Below are 14,291 nucleotides of genomic sequence, written 5' to 3'. Positions count from 1 at the left end.
AGTGGTCGAACTGCTCCTAAACGGCTTGACCGATCTTTAAGAAATTTTTTGTGCATATATGGTCGGTATGAGAATCGGATGTAAAGTATATTTCATACCGCTAGGTGCACGGGGCGTGGCACCTCCCATACAAACCGAATTTTTCACAGTGCATATTTCTGAAAGTGTTCATGGTAGAGTACTCGAACATGGTATGGAGATATATGAACTCAATCCCATACTCTTAGAGAAAATTGCGATTTTTTTTATAAGGGGGCGTGGCGCCTTTCAAATGCACTGAAGCTATTACGTATCTTTGTATGCATACATATACACTTTTGTTAGCTTATATAAGATGGCAATGGAAGTATGCCTTCTAACAACCACCAAATCGTAATATTAGAAAATAAATGCGTCACTGAAAATCATGAACATGAACTCTTGGTGAAAATGTTGGACCAAAATGTTTCAATTCAAAAAATTAGTTTTGGGCGGGACGAAGTGTGCCGGGTTTACTAGTATCATAATACAATTTGAACAATCTGAAATCGATTTAGTCTTGATTCAGGGTCTTATGTGAGGTTAGATTAAAGCGGCTGCCGCCGCGCACGGAGCTCAAATGGACCGGAAAAGCCCGTTGTGATACCACGGGCCAAAACCATTTGTTTGTTTCTCTCCCTTAGTAAGTGAACCACCAAGTGCGTTTTATAAAGCAAAAAATCGAGAACAATCTAAAAAGTGCTTGTTGAAGAATTGGTTGCGCATGTTGGCCAGGGCGGGACAATAGCAGAGATAATGTTCGATGCTCTGCACCTCTTCCTCGTCTCTGCAACTGCGACAAAAATCATTGGTGGGTTATCCTAACCGTCTCCATGTATGCTCCTCACGCAGTGTCCGGTGATTACCCCGACTACTAATCGGAGAGCAGAGTCCAGGGACCCATACTTTAGTTCCTGCATTCTATGTCTACTTTGGACGTTGTTCCGTTAGAATTGAGAGATTTGATAGCAGCCTGGCTATCAGAATAGATAGCAATAGGCCGTCCTGGAGGGGCGGAGGTTATGCGCCTCCGAGCCGCCTCCATAATGGCGACTAATTCTACTTGAAAAACGCTACAATGGTCCGGTTTAGCGCGAGTTCGTCAGTTAATCTTGAAATCTTCTGTGTATATAGCTGTCGACCCTGAGTTAAAGTCTGTGACCCCCTCCTATTTGCTTCTCTCTGGGATCCTAATAGAGCAGTTTTTGTCTAAACAGAGTGGAGGAGCGGTATAATCTAAATATCGTGGATTATCAAGTAGAGTTTCAAGTACTTTTGCATGTCCGAATGTGGTTTTTGTCCACGGCTGAATCGTGGTTAACCTAGTGGCACTGCAGCCTACCAGAAATTCCACGTAGAGACCCACAGGTGACAGATTTAACAGATTTTCAGAGATTTGGTGGGTGTAGTGGGCAGTGTTCCCGTGACGAGCTTGGCAGCCGTTCTCTGCACTCGTTCCATCTTGGCTCTGGATAAAGTGTTGTTTAGCGCTGGCCACCATACGGAGACCCCGTAGAAAGGGATGGGTCTTATCACAGCTGTGTACATCCGGTGTACTATGCGTGGTTTTATTCCCCACTTTTTGCCTATAGCCGTCTTATATGCATACAGGACGGTATTGGCCTTCCGGGAGCGGTCTTCAATGTTTCGCATCCAGTCTAGTTTCGCTTCCAGGACAACTTCAAGCTATTTAACCTCGGTTGAGAGAGTAAATGCCACCTAGTTTAGGGTGGGAGGTTGGAATATAGGAGTCTCATACTTCCTGGTGGAAAGTATCATTTCGGCCTTGGTACGATTGATGCTAAGTCCACATTCCTTGGACCAGTGGTTTACCAGACTGAGTTAGCTTTGCAATAACGCACTCAGGATCTGCAGATGTTTGCCCATTGCCACGATTGCTGTGTTATCAGCGAACGCTATGACTTGACAACCGGTGCCCTTTAGGCTTAGAAGTGGGGCATTAACGGCGAAATTCCAGAGAAAAGGGAACCCTGGGGCAGTGCCTCTGGTCACATGCTTTGTAACGGAGCAGTCCCTCAGCTCTGATAGCATAGTTCTCTTTTCGATCAGGAGCCCAAAAAACCCCACCAGACTCCGTTGCACTCGGAACATAAGGAGGGAATTAACAACCGATTCACGAAGTGGAGTCTCCACGGATTTTCGCTTGGAATATGCATGCTGATTTTGTAGAGGTTGTAATTTTTTATATTTCCTCGAAAATATTCGTCAATTAGCCTCTCTAGAATTTTAAGATATACTGAAATGAGGCTTATCGGCAGGAACACCTTCGGTTTAACGGCCTTGCGTCCTTTTGGAAAAAAGACAACCTTCGCTTTTTCCACTCGTATGGTTTGTGAGATAGGGTTAGGCAGGCTGTAAAAGGATTCCGTCAAGTCCCGAAGATTTGTAGGGATTGAAGGACATTCCAGCCTCTCATAACTTAAGGCGTCCCTAATGTTATCACCTAAGGAAGAGTGGGTCCTAGGACCGGCTAACTGCCGGAGGTGTCATCCGAACAACCCGGGAAAGCTGTAGTAGAAACTAGAAACATAACGGCCGTCTTTTTAATGACGATGCACATCATAAAAGCAATTCTTACAAACTAATAGAAAACTGTAGAAACCAAGATGATTTTTGAACCATATAAGGCTCCTGGAGGCAATCGCGTCAGGCGTGAACCTTTCTGTATATTCAACAGGCGTGTGGGTCGAGAACCCACCTTTTCATATTAAATTGAAACTGAGGGTTTTTTTCCTCTGACGGCAAGTGCAAACTCCACTTGTATACCAAGATGGCCGACCATGTTAGGGCTATTTTAAAAAAGCTAAGAGTTGAAAGTTAGGCTCCGACTTATATTTGTTTATGATTGGAGTTGGAACCGTGCAATTGATAGAAAAGTGAAGGGCAGCCCCGAATCCTTGAGGGTTGAACGCGTTTTTGCCAGGCAATTTGTTTTCTCTGATTTATCTTGGGTGCCTAAAGAACGAGTGTGGGTCATGGTCCTAAGGATTTGTGACTCTACAACTTTCTTTAAAGGCTGAACGATTTTTTGAGCTGCACATAAGAATCGTTTCTTTGAAAACGTTTGCCCTTATCCAGCCTTGTAATCGGCTGTAGAAAGTATTTAAAAGTCCTTTTCTAAGAAATTGGTAAATATTTGGAAACCACTTTTGTGAAAGAAGTTTAATATTGAATAGTTTGAGCGGTTGAATATTGTCCGAAGGCAATTAAGTCAAATATTTATTAAATTTTTTTCCGCAGCTCTACCTCAGTCATTAAAAAAAAATTGCCTGGATGGCAATGTAAATAAAAAAATCAAATCAATTGTTGTCGTTGTTGTTGAAAATGTCACAAGCGTAAATTTACTGCGACCAATAGCGCTGTGCTGTCAACGCGGTTGTCAAACAATTGTTGCACAAACAAATGCCATCGGTGCTGTGGACAGCAGCCAAACAGTTGAACAGCCAAAAACAGCAGGCGCGACAACAATGCTATTGGCCATTGGGGAGAGAGCAAGAGGCAATGGTGACTACAACGCTTGATTGCATTAATTAAGTCACACTTATTTGTCTTCAATAAACAACAGCAACAATAACAACAACAATAATAACAACGATATGAACAGCAATACCAATGCAACAAAAAGCCATTCTATTGTGAGCGAGGGCAATTATGGCGCTTGCTTGTAAACTAAAACAGCAACGGCAACAACACAGAGTGTGTGTAGGTCAAGCAATGATGACAATAGGTGCGTTCGTTTAAAATCTCCAACAGAAACCAACCAACTGCCAAATTCCGGCGAAATGTCATCTGTTCGCTCACAAGAGAGAAATATCCAAAATAGTACGCGAACTGAAAATTTGCAGAAACTTGCAAGTTAGACGAACAGCTGATATAATTTTTGTTTACATTCAAAAGTGTAAAATTTAAAACGTACGAAAACTCATTACAAAGTGGTATCCTGGCACAGTTTATTGATTAAACAAATAACTACTTACTTCTTACAAGTTTAATTAGTCGCATTTTGTAATTTTTAACTTCCAAACCATCAAATTCAATTTTGTGATTTGCGTAAATGCCAACCAGCTGTTTTTGATCAGCTGTTTTCCTGTTGGCAAATTGCTGTTGGCAAAAATTTTTCCAGCAGAAACCAGCAGCTTCCCCTCAAAATGAAATGTCACTTTGCTCTCTCAATTTCCCCTACTTTGCAAGTTTTTTGCGTACGCGAACGCAAAAACTTGTAAGTTTTGGTTAAACATGAACAATTAACAGCTACGCGAACGAACCTAATATTGCGAACAAGTGTACAACACTTTCCGGCAACAACAACAATCACGCAGTACTTATGGACATACACTAAATAAAGAGGCAACGGAATCAATTGTGTGGCAACAACAACAAATCCGAATAGCTGAACTAAAAGACAACAAAATCACGCAAATTTTATGTCAACAATAGTGCGTATGAAATGACCGAGGTGGCTAAACATGCATTCGAATGTGCAGTGAAGCGGCGGCACGGTTAAACACGCAAAATGTGGCGAAGCGGCAGCATTCCTAATTGTGGGTCCAAAGGATATAAGGGATATACTTTCCGATCTATGAGATATAGATGCATATAAATAAAAAAAAAAATTGATTACCTATTAGTATCAAGCGGATAAGAAATTCTAAAGAATTTTGAAATCAAATTTTTTAACAGGGCTCCACCTACCATTTATTTTAAAATTAAATATTTCCTCAAAAGCTTAAATTAGCAGAATTAAAACGAAAAAATTTTATTAATTAATATTAAGCACATTAAATATATTAACCACCTATTTCAATACAAAAATGTGTAATTTTGGGTTGCCACCTAACAAAAAATATTAAATTGAATTTTTTTAATAAGGTTGCCAACTATTTAGAAAAAATATTATTAATTATATAATATAAAGTACATAAAATATTTGAACTATTTATTGTTTTACAAAAATGTGCTATTTAGGGTTACCACCTAACAAAAAATTTTAATTGGATTTTTGGGTGAACAAAACATTGCATTATTAGCACCAAATGAAATGGTAATAAAATGGCTACTTACGTAAATAATTAAGATTTATAAAATTATTATTGGATTATATGTTTAAAAAGCATTTAGGCAGAAGTATTTTTTAATGAGAGGCACAGCTTTTTATATTTTTTAAATTTATAAAACATATGTGTAGTAAAAAAAACTTATTAGTAGGGTTTCCATCTAATAAAAATATAATTTTAATTTTTGAGAAAGTAAAGTAGTACGGTATTGTGATGTAATGTGGAACGATTTTCCGTCATCCCTTGTCAAATTTGCTTTGGCGACAAACCGTGTTCGGCGTTGTGCCATCTTCAGTGTCATTTTTCGTTCAGAATAGTTTCTGTTTGTCCGTCACTATTTATAGCCGTACTAAATCGTCGTTGGTTCTTAGTTAGGTACGTCTCAGCGGATTATATTCTTTCGTTCAACCAGTGATTTTTTTTTGTTATGTGCATACATCCTCAGGTAGAAATCAGCCGCTCACTTCTTATTGATTAATTGTTGCATGGACTGGCAGATAAGTAAAAATCAGTTATATTCTTTCTCTTTGTTTCTGTAGTTTGGACTTGCGTTTCATTGTTTATGGGCTTCGCAGGGTTTCTATCCTGTTTTGCTTATAGTATTTAGCCTTAGTGGTTCGAATCAGAGATGCTCAACAAACTATATGAATCGATTTCGTTTTTTTGATGCGCAAAACTAACTTATCAATATAATTTCGTTTCGTTTCAGAGCTGAATTAACGAAACGAAACCCAATCGTTAACGTTGAAACAAAATAAATCAACGAAAAGTTGTTCTTGTATGCCACTGCCAGTTCACTATAAACACCTAGCACCTAAATGCATGCTACAGCTTTAGCGTTAACGATTGAATTTCCTTTCGTTAATAAGCAAAATAGAATTATTTTGATAATTACCTAAACGATAAAAAACAGAATCGTTTCAACAAAAACGATTGATTTTTTATTGAACGCTAAAATTAACGTTACAATGCATCCTTGGTTCGAATAATATATCAGATTCGCTGTTTATTTGTTCATTTATTATTTTTCCGACGAACGTCTTTTGTTTGTATATCTCCATATTATCTAATACGTTTAGGCGTTGTCCTTTGTACTGTACATAGAGAACTATGGCTGTCTTTCCTATTTTCATTGGCGTACACTGGTTTTCTGCCATACGGTTTTCCGGTGTGGTAGATGGTTTCAGCATTTTTTGTTGTAGTCCCTTATATGTTCACGATATCTTGTTTTTATCTTGCGCCCTGTTTGTCCTATGTAAATATGTTGACATTCGCAAGTCAACTTGTCAACTTATATACACCATGCTTGTCTAGTGGGCCTTCCTCGTTTGTGCTATTTCGTACGGATATTATACTTTTGGAATACTTTAGCCAATTTATATGTTTTGCCCGTATAAGTCCGGTATTGGTATGAAAGTATGTACACACATATTTTAACAAGGACTGCCGCGAAAGAAAATTAAAATTATTATTTTCGGTCACAAAAATAATGGAGTTGCCGCCTGACAAAAAGTTTAAAATATTCAAATTTGAAAGAAGACAAAAACTGCATTGTTGCCATCACATGAAAGGCGATTACAAAAGCTTTAGCCGAGTCGAATTCACATAAAGTGACGAGGCGGCACAAAACAAACGGTAACACATTACATCATTTTGTCAACCGGTAAAGTTCGCTTTGAAATTAGCTGCTCTGGTAACACCACCTTTTATCAATTCGCCTTGGCTCTAACACAGTCATATTTTTTATTAAAATTTAAAATTATTTTTGGAAGCTTCGTAAAAAGTTAAAACATTTTATCAAAAAGTTTCAGCGCAGAGGCTGAGCTGCTACCTAAATAAAGATTTCACCTACTGACCACACCTTTATATATAATTTTTTTCCTGCCCATTTTTTGCCATGTACTCCAAATACTGTTAATCAAACCGCAGTTTCCCCACTTTTAAAGCGATAAAATGCCCATAATTGTATTGCAGGCAGGCAGGCGTACAAAGCCACAGAAGTCAACATTCACAAGAAAAATTAATAAAAATATTGGCGGCTTAAAATATTGCAATAAAAATAAAACGAACACTGTACTTCACTGTGCTACACAAACAAAAACCAACGACCGCGATATATACGCTGTTTACATGGTCGAATCCGGCTGAACTTTGTTTGTTGCAGTCGTCAGTGTTGATACCCGGAATTCAAGCAATTCGCTTCGTTTTTTTTTTTTTTGTAAAATCGGCGAGTGTTGTCAAATACAGTAGTCGGACAAGAGTCAAACAAATGGGCTTACATGCAAACCACATGCAAATTCGACTGCATCACTCCAGTGGCGGATGCAGGATTTTATTTGGGGAGGGGCGATTGGCATCGGCTTGTCGAATAACGTTAAATTACAGGCATCCAACTTGATTCACAGCGGAGTGACCAATTAAAGCTATATAACCTACAAGCATCCAACCTGCTTAACCGTCATTTATTTTTCACGCAAATAGAGGTTCTAGTAATTTTTATGAAGTCCGAATTAAAATGTTTTGTGATATAATTTTACTTTAAGTAAGTTTCATGTTGTGAATTTGGCACAAGGTCCATTTACAGAGTCCCATGTAATAAAACAATTATACTATTTTGTAAAAAAGCACAAGATAAAAAGTTATGCTCTGGGTTTATTAAAGCAATATATATTTGTGCATATTACATAAATAACTACTTATTTTTTGCTTATAATGTTTGTCAAATGAGGGATGAAATTAAGTAACTTAAATTGCGAACTCAATTTTGCGCTTTCCTTTTGGGAATCTTTGTATTATCCGTTCAGTGTCAATTTCAATAACTAAGATTACGTAAACTGAATTTAAAATGAACTGCTGACTGAATTTGATTGGCTAATCTTAGTTTAAAGCAGCCAGCTCGGGCGTTCAAACTAAGTTTAAACCTAAGTGTACGTGAAAAAGTGCTAGACCTATCAGTCTTTTTTCATTCATGGTACTATGGAACCACGTTTTTAACCGGCGAAGAGTAACTTCTCTCTGAAGTAGCGTTACTAGCTAGAAGTGTAGTCAGAGTTCGGAGAAGTTTGTTAATCAACGGAAAGCATATTCGTCGTCCCATTTACCAAGAAGTTATGCTGCTGATTTTAGGTATGGCTTTTCACTTACCTCATTTCTTCATCGTTCTGACCACACTTTATAAATACTCTCCTTCCAAACTGATAGCGTCTTTTTGAAGCGTATTATATTCCCTAGTTTTATATGTAAATATGGAAGTAATAGTTCAACTCAAAAATGTTTATATAATGTATATTTCGGCAATCTTTCGCGGAGATCGAGCTGGATATTATGCAATAACGGTATAAATATTACCTTTCGATAATAATCAATACTTGTGCAAAATTAAAAAATAAATCAAGAAACTTTGTAAAAATTGCAAGCTGTTTAATTAGGTTTTTTAGAAACATTTTGAGTATGCAGTTTTGTAGCCCAATTTCCAGTACCATTGATTTTTGGGAATTTTTTATGTCGAAGGTGTGGCTCATTTTCTCCATATAACAAAAAATTCGTCGAAAATGTTTTTTATGGAAAAAATGGCTAACATGGTCATCAAAAAAAAAGAAATTCCAAAAATCAGTTATTTTAAACTTGCAGTAAAATTAAATGGGCTAAAAAACAGCTTACTCAAAATATTTCTTAAAAATCGAATTAAAAAGTTAGAAATATTTACGAAAGTGTGTTGATTTTTTAAAACGTTGCACAGAGATTCAGGCTTGGATTTATATGGTTTTTGTTAAAGATTATACTATATTTTTATAAACAAATAATGCAAATTAAAAAATATTAAGACAAATGTTTAAATCCCGTCAAAATGTAAAAAGTTATGACAAGGTCTATAAATTCATAGTATTTGCATACCCATTGTTGTAATTTTTAATTTAAGAGATTTACATGCTTTCTTATTCTATAAATAAGGATTTTGATTGAACATAAAAACAAAAGGACAAATTTAATTTGTTTTCAAATTTCTCGTTTGAGGTAATATATTTTAACCAAAATTTTTTTCCAGCTCTGGGGGGGCGGGCGATCGCCCCCATAGCCCCTCCCCTGTATACGCCACTGCATCACTCCCCACACAAAAAAATCGGTACTGTTTTTTCCATTAGAATTATAAAATCTATTGTATTCTAAGACGTCCACCAAAATATTTCGGAAAAATATTGAGATTTAAGCGAGCTGGGCCGATTTGAAAATACCTCCAAAAATTAAGTTTCTTATGTATAAAAATAGTTTCTTAAAGATGTTTTTTGAAAAAACCCCTCAAATGACAAAACGGTTTAAGCTTAAAAAACTTATAGAAAAATATAGACCTCGGATTCGCATTCAGGGTGGCGAATAACATAGGGATATAGGGGTTTGGTTCAATATGCAGAAACTTGGTTTTTGTAAAACCACTGTTATTTAAGAAAATATAGTTGATTATATAATATAAACCATATAGATAATAGTTTCACACTTTAATTAAAGTTCACAGAAATTCAAAATAAATTGAATCAAAATTTTCAACTTTTTATAGAGAATTTATAGAAAACGCAGTTTTGTAGCGCATTCAATTATAGTCTAATGAAGTGCAAGTTTTAACCGTTGATTTTTGAGCATTTTTTTGGAATTTCCTATGAAATAAAATGCGATAGACCGTTAGCAACAAAATTAAAAAACAAAATCTACGCCAGTTTTTGTAAGTTTTTGTATAAAAAAACTGCAAAAGTAGTCTCAAAAAAAAATCTCAAAAATCAACGCGATTCTTTAGCCAGTAAGGGTTACAAAACTGCGCATTCGAAAATTTTCTAGAAATTCTGAATGAAAAGTTTAAAATTTTGATGAAATTTCTTTGAATTTTTGGGAACTTTATATAAAGTGTAAGACTTCGATTTATACGGTGTATATTATAGAATGAACTATATTTTCATAAATAATTTAGGCAAACTATTTTTCATTAAAATAATTATGAATATAATATTAGAACAAGGTCTTTTTTAACGGACGTTGGGATAGGGAAACTATCCAATGAAGTGACCCTTGCGAATCTCTTCAAAAGCCGCCTCCCCGGAACCACTCGCGCATTACATCGGGATGAGGCAGTGTCATAAAAATGCGCCACGTCATAACGCTCTTTCGATAATTCCCCGTCTAATTATTTGATTAGTGGTTCAGGAGCGTTCTGGTGTTCACAAGGTTTTCCTGTGAAGAAAATGCAAAAAAGAAAAGAAGATAAAAAGAAGAAATTATTAAATAAAGCAACTTCAACTATTTCCTCTTTCTAAGCGGCGGCGTTGCTCTCTGATCCTTGGCTTTGTCATTATTTCCCTACTTACATTCTTTAATGCGCCCAGACTTTTTTATGGTTTAACGTAAGTATGTTCAATGATATTATCCGTACTCAGGCCCTCTTGAGTCAATGTTCTTAATCTCTCTCTCTTTGTGAAAACGATGGGCAATCGAAAAGTACATGTTCAGTAGTTTGCGGTATTACATGGCATCAAGTCATCGTGACGTTAATAGTGCAGGTTGAAAACAGCCGAGGCCACCGATCACCATGCGATCTGTTTAGCCAAGCATGCGACGGAAAGTCCAGCGCCTTTCGAGGCCTTTCGTCCCCGATCTCGGATTTTGAGAGGGCCCTGCCTTTTGTTCGCGTCGTCATATGTACATATATGTGCGCTGGATTTCGTTAGCCAACAAATCGGCGGCCATACATTATAACTGATTCAGTAACTTTCTTAACCCTTTTTCTACGAATTTGACTTGGAACGCCTACATTTGCCATCAGTCTAGCTAGTCTAGCTAGTATAAGGTGTACACTTTCATTTGTCGCACAGTGTAGGTATGTGTTTGTGAGTGAGCACAAATAAATAAGTACTCGCATCACAGTGCAGTCGGTCTCGCATCAGTGTTGTTGTTATTCGAACGTATAGCGCTCATAGTGGCAGTATTGGCAGGCAGCATGGCTAAAAGCAAACAACTTGACACCATTGCGGCTATGTTATTTTTACTTAATTAGCAATTTGCAAGACAATTCATAAAAAGTTGTCTGAAGTGGGTTAGTTATAAAGTACTAAGTATTTGCTTGCCAATAATGTCAGTCAGAAGATCAAGCGAAGGATAACTATTACCAACAGGTGCCACTTTGAATAATTTGGTAGGAAATTGAAAACCAAAACCACCTACCGATTAACGAAGATCACGTTCTACAAAAAAAAAAACTCTCATCATACCAGTCTTTTTATATGGCCCAGAAGCGTGGACGATGACGAAAAAATTAGAGCAAACGTTGGGTGCTTTCGAGAGAACTGTTACTACGCAAGATCTATGGCCCTGCTGCTCTCGCGGCGACTAGGACCGAAGAACTTGGAATGTTGAACTGTACGAGCATTTTAGTGACATGGAAATAGTTAAGCGCATAAAAATAAAACGATTGCGCTTGTTTGGGTATAATGTACGCGTGAATGAGAGGCTGCTGTGAAAAGATCCTTCGACTCGGCACCCATGAATGGACAACGGAAACAATGGCGCCCACGAACAAAATAGAAGGGTCCGTCTGTACTCGGGATGAACAACTGGCTAAATCCGCAAATGACAGAGGCAATTGGTAATGTTTTTTTTTTTTGCTTAAATCGACTAATGGTTGTAGTTTTAAATAAGAAAATTTTCTTACCAAAACAGAAAACGTAAACTACACACATTACTTAATTGCGTGCAAAATAAGGACTAACAAATATATAGAATTCGTATTGTATTTTTAACCTTAGCCACACAAGGCCTCTTTCCTTGAGCTGACAGTTAAATAATTATGACTATTTTACTTAAAGATTCCGCACCTAAAAACCCTGCAAAGTCACCTTATACTTACTTTTGAATGACTCCTATCTTGTAATTTTTCGTCATTTCTGTTCAATCAGTCTCAAGAACCGTTTTACGCACAAAAGCCTTGCCGTTCCCATTCAAACTCTACTCACTTGCTTCTGTGCGTAAAAAACTCAAAGCCAGCCTAATTGCACTCCTTTCTAATTGGAAAATCTCCGCCTACAGTCCAGGCCAGCTAACTTCCCAGCCTTCGATGCTCGCGCCAGACGCCCGCTCACTCACTCATTCATTCAGTTTGCACAGCGCCGACTTGTGGCTTGAATGGCAAGTGGTGTGCAATCTGCTGCATACTTTCTGGCGGCGCTTATGAATGTTGCTGTGTCTGCATGCAAAGGTCACACACTGAGGCTGCAGTGAAAAGCATTTCACTTCCCTGTGGGGAAAATCTCTCGTTCTGAACTGGTGCGCTTCTAGTACATTTAGACCCAGTACTGGTTTGCGATAAATCTCTTTTGCATGCAAGCAACTGGCGAATTTAACATGGCGATGTCCTAGGAAGTGTCAATTGCCCCCGCTGCATCCCTTTTTCGATAGTTCCGAACTAGTCCTAAATTCTATAGTTCCGAACCAGTTCTAAAATCGACAGACGAAAGAAAAAATGATCATGATTTTTCATTCTTTTTGGTTCTTCCGTGTGTGCGATTTTAAGTTATTTTGGAAGAAATGTGTTTTCAATTTAAAATTTTAAGAAATGTACATTTACATACCTTTAGCTGTAGCTGAGTTTGCAGAGGTGCTCGCTTCTTAGATTTCAGACGGTCCCAAGATGTTGAAATGTTAACACAAATTTTAGTTTTGTATTACCAGGCTATGAAAAAGCATCTGCGAAGCGCACAATAGAAGCGTATTTGAACGAAAAAGCCGCCGAACACATATCTATGTAAAGTAAACAAGCCCCCCGCTGCATCCCTTATTCGATAGTTCCGAAATAGTTCTAAATTCGACAAATAGGATCTAGTTCGTTCTGCATCCTTTTTTCTATAGTTCCGAACCATTTCTAAATTCGTGACTTTAGACTAGTTCCTTTTTGGCGATATAGACCTAGTACGGAACTAGAAATTTGATTCACTAGTCCGCGGTTTCCCTGCAGGGTCGCTTCGGTTGTAAACGTGTGTGTGTGGTGTGGTGAATGAATATGCAAGGCAGCACAATTTTGTTGGCATTCCAAGTGAACTGCGCATAGCCGACCTTTGTGAAGTGTATTGCACCTGCTATTGCTGTTGTTGCTGCTGTTACTTTTGAACAATTATTTAATTTGAGTAGTCGATTAACCCACCTGTAGTCATTAGGTTGCCGCAGAGCGCACGTTTGGAATTATCTAAAAAAAAGTAGGCAAAAGAATTGACGCAATGTAAGGCAACAAACGCGTACGTACCCTAAATGTCCGTCCGAATTCGAGGAGTCACGCTACTCAAATTCCTATAGATGAGTGGTATTCACTACTGGACACAGCAAGCAGTGGGTCAGCGATTGTTTGCACGAGCGATTGCAATGCCTTAGACGTAGCTGTATAATCGCGCCGACTGATTGGAAATGAAGCGGCAAAGTTCATATTGCAAGAGCATGCAATGGATGTGCGAGTTAGAGTTAGCCTGTTGATTTGAATACCGCTGCGAGCAGAAACTTTTTGTTTTGTATTGTTGCTTGCGCTGCTTTCCTGTAATCCGCGGAGCTAACTATTCTTCTTCAGCTAAATTTCATCGATTTGTTTGTATTCGCAATGAAGTGACGCCGGGCGACATTATTGACTTTCGCTTAGTGGCACTAAAGCGGCAATCAGAATGCGTCCGTTTCATACGCAGTGGACGTGCGCATACATCTGAAATGGGTGTACACTACATAGAGAGCGCCAGATTGGCTACTTCTTCACTCAAAATCTACTCAACCGATAGTTTTATGTGTGTGCGTATTTCCAGCTGAGATTCACCTTCACCTAAGTAATCTTGGTTGTCGCCAGAACGCGAAAAAGAACCTGTAAACATTACGGTTTGCTTTGTTAACTTTAATCTAAGCCAGATACGCAGATGCCTTATGATTGCCCTCAGTTCTAAGTCGTCTTCTAGTCTTCTTCTTGACACTGAGACTATTCCTCAAATCCACTTAATAACAAAAATATATCGACTAAAAGGGAAAAGAATTTCTTTTTTTTTGCAAGAAAACCTTTATTTTCATCAAACATTTAACAAAACAAAAATAAAAAATTAATCTACAAAAGCTTAATGTTTTCATCGTACTATCGACTGGGCGGTGTCCCTGTTTCTAGGCCCTTTTTTTCATTCAGATTGATTGTGATGTGCT

Source organism: Rhagoletis pomonella, unplaced genomic scaffold (genome assembly GCF_013731165.1).
Source record: "Rhagoletis pomonella isolate Grant_MI unplaced genomic scaffold, Rhpom_1.0 Rhpom_scaffold_00005, whole genome shotgun sequence".
Lineage (NCBI taxonomy): Eukaryota > Metazoa > Arthropoda > Insecta > Diptera > Tephritidae > Rhagoletis > Rhagoletis pomonella.
This window is presented reverse-complemented; position numbering follows the sequence as displayed.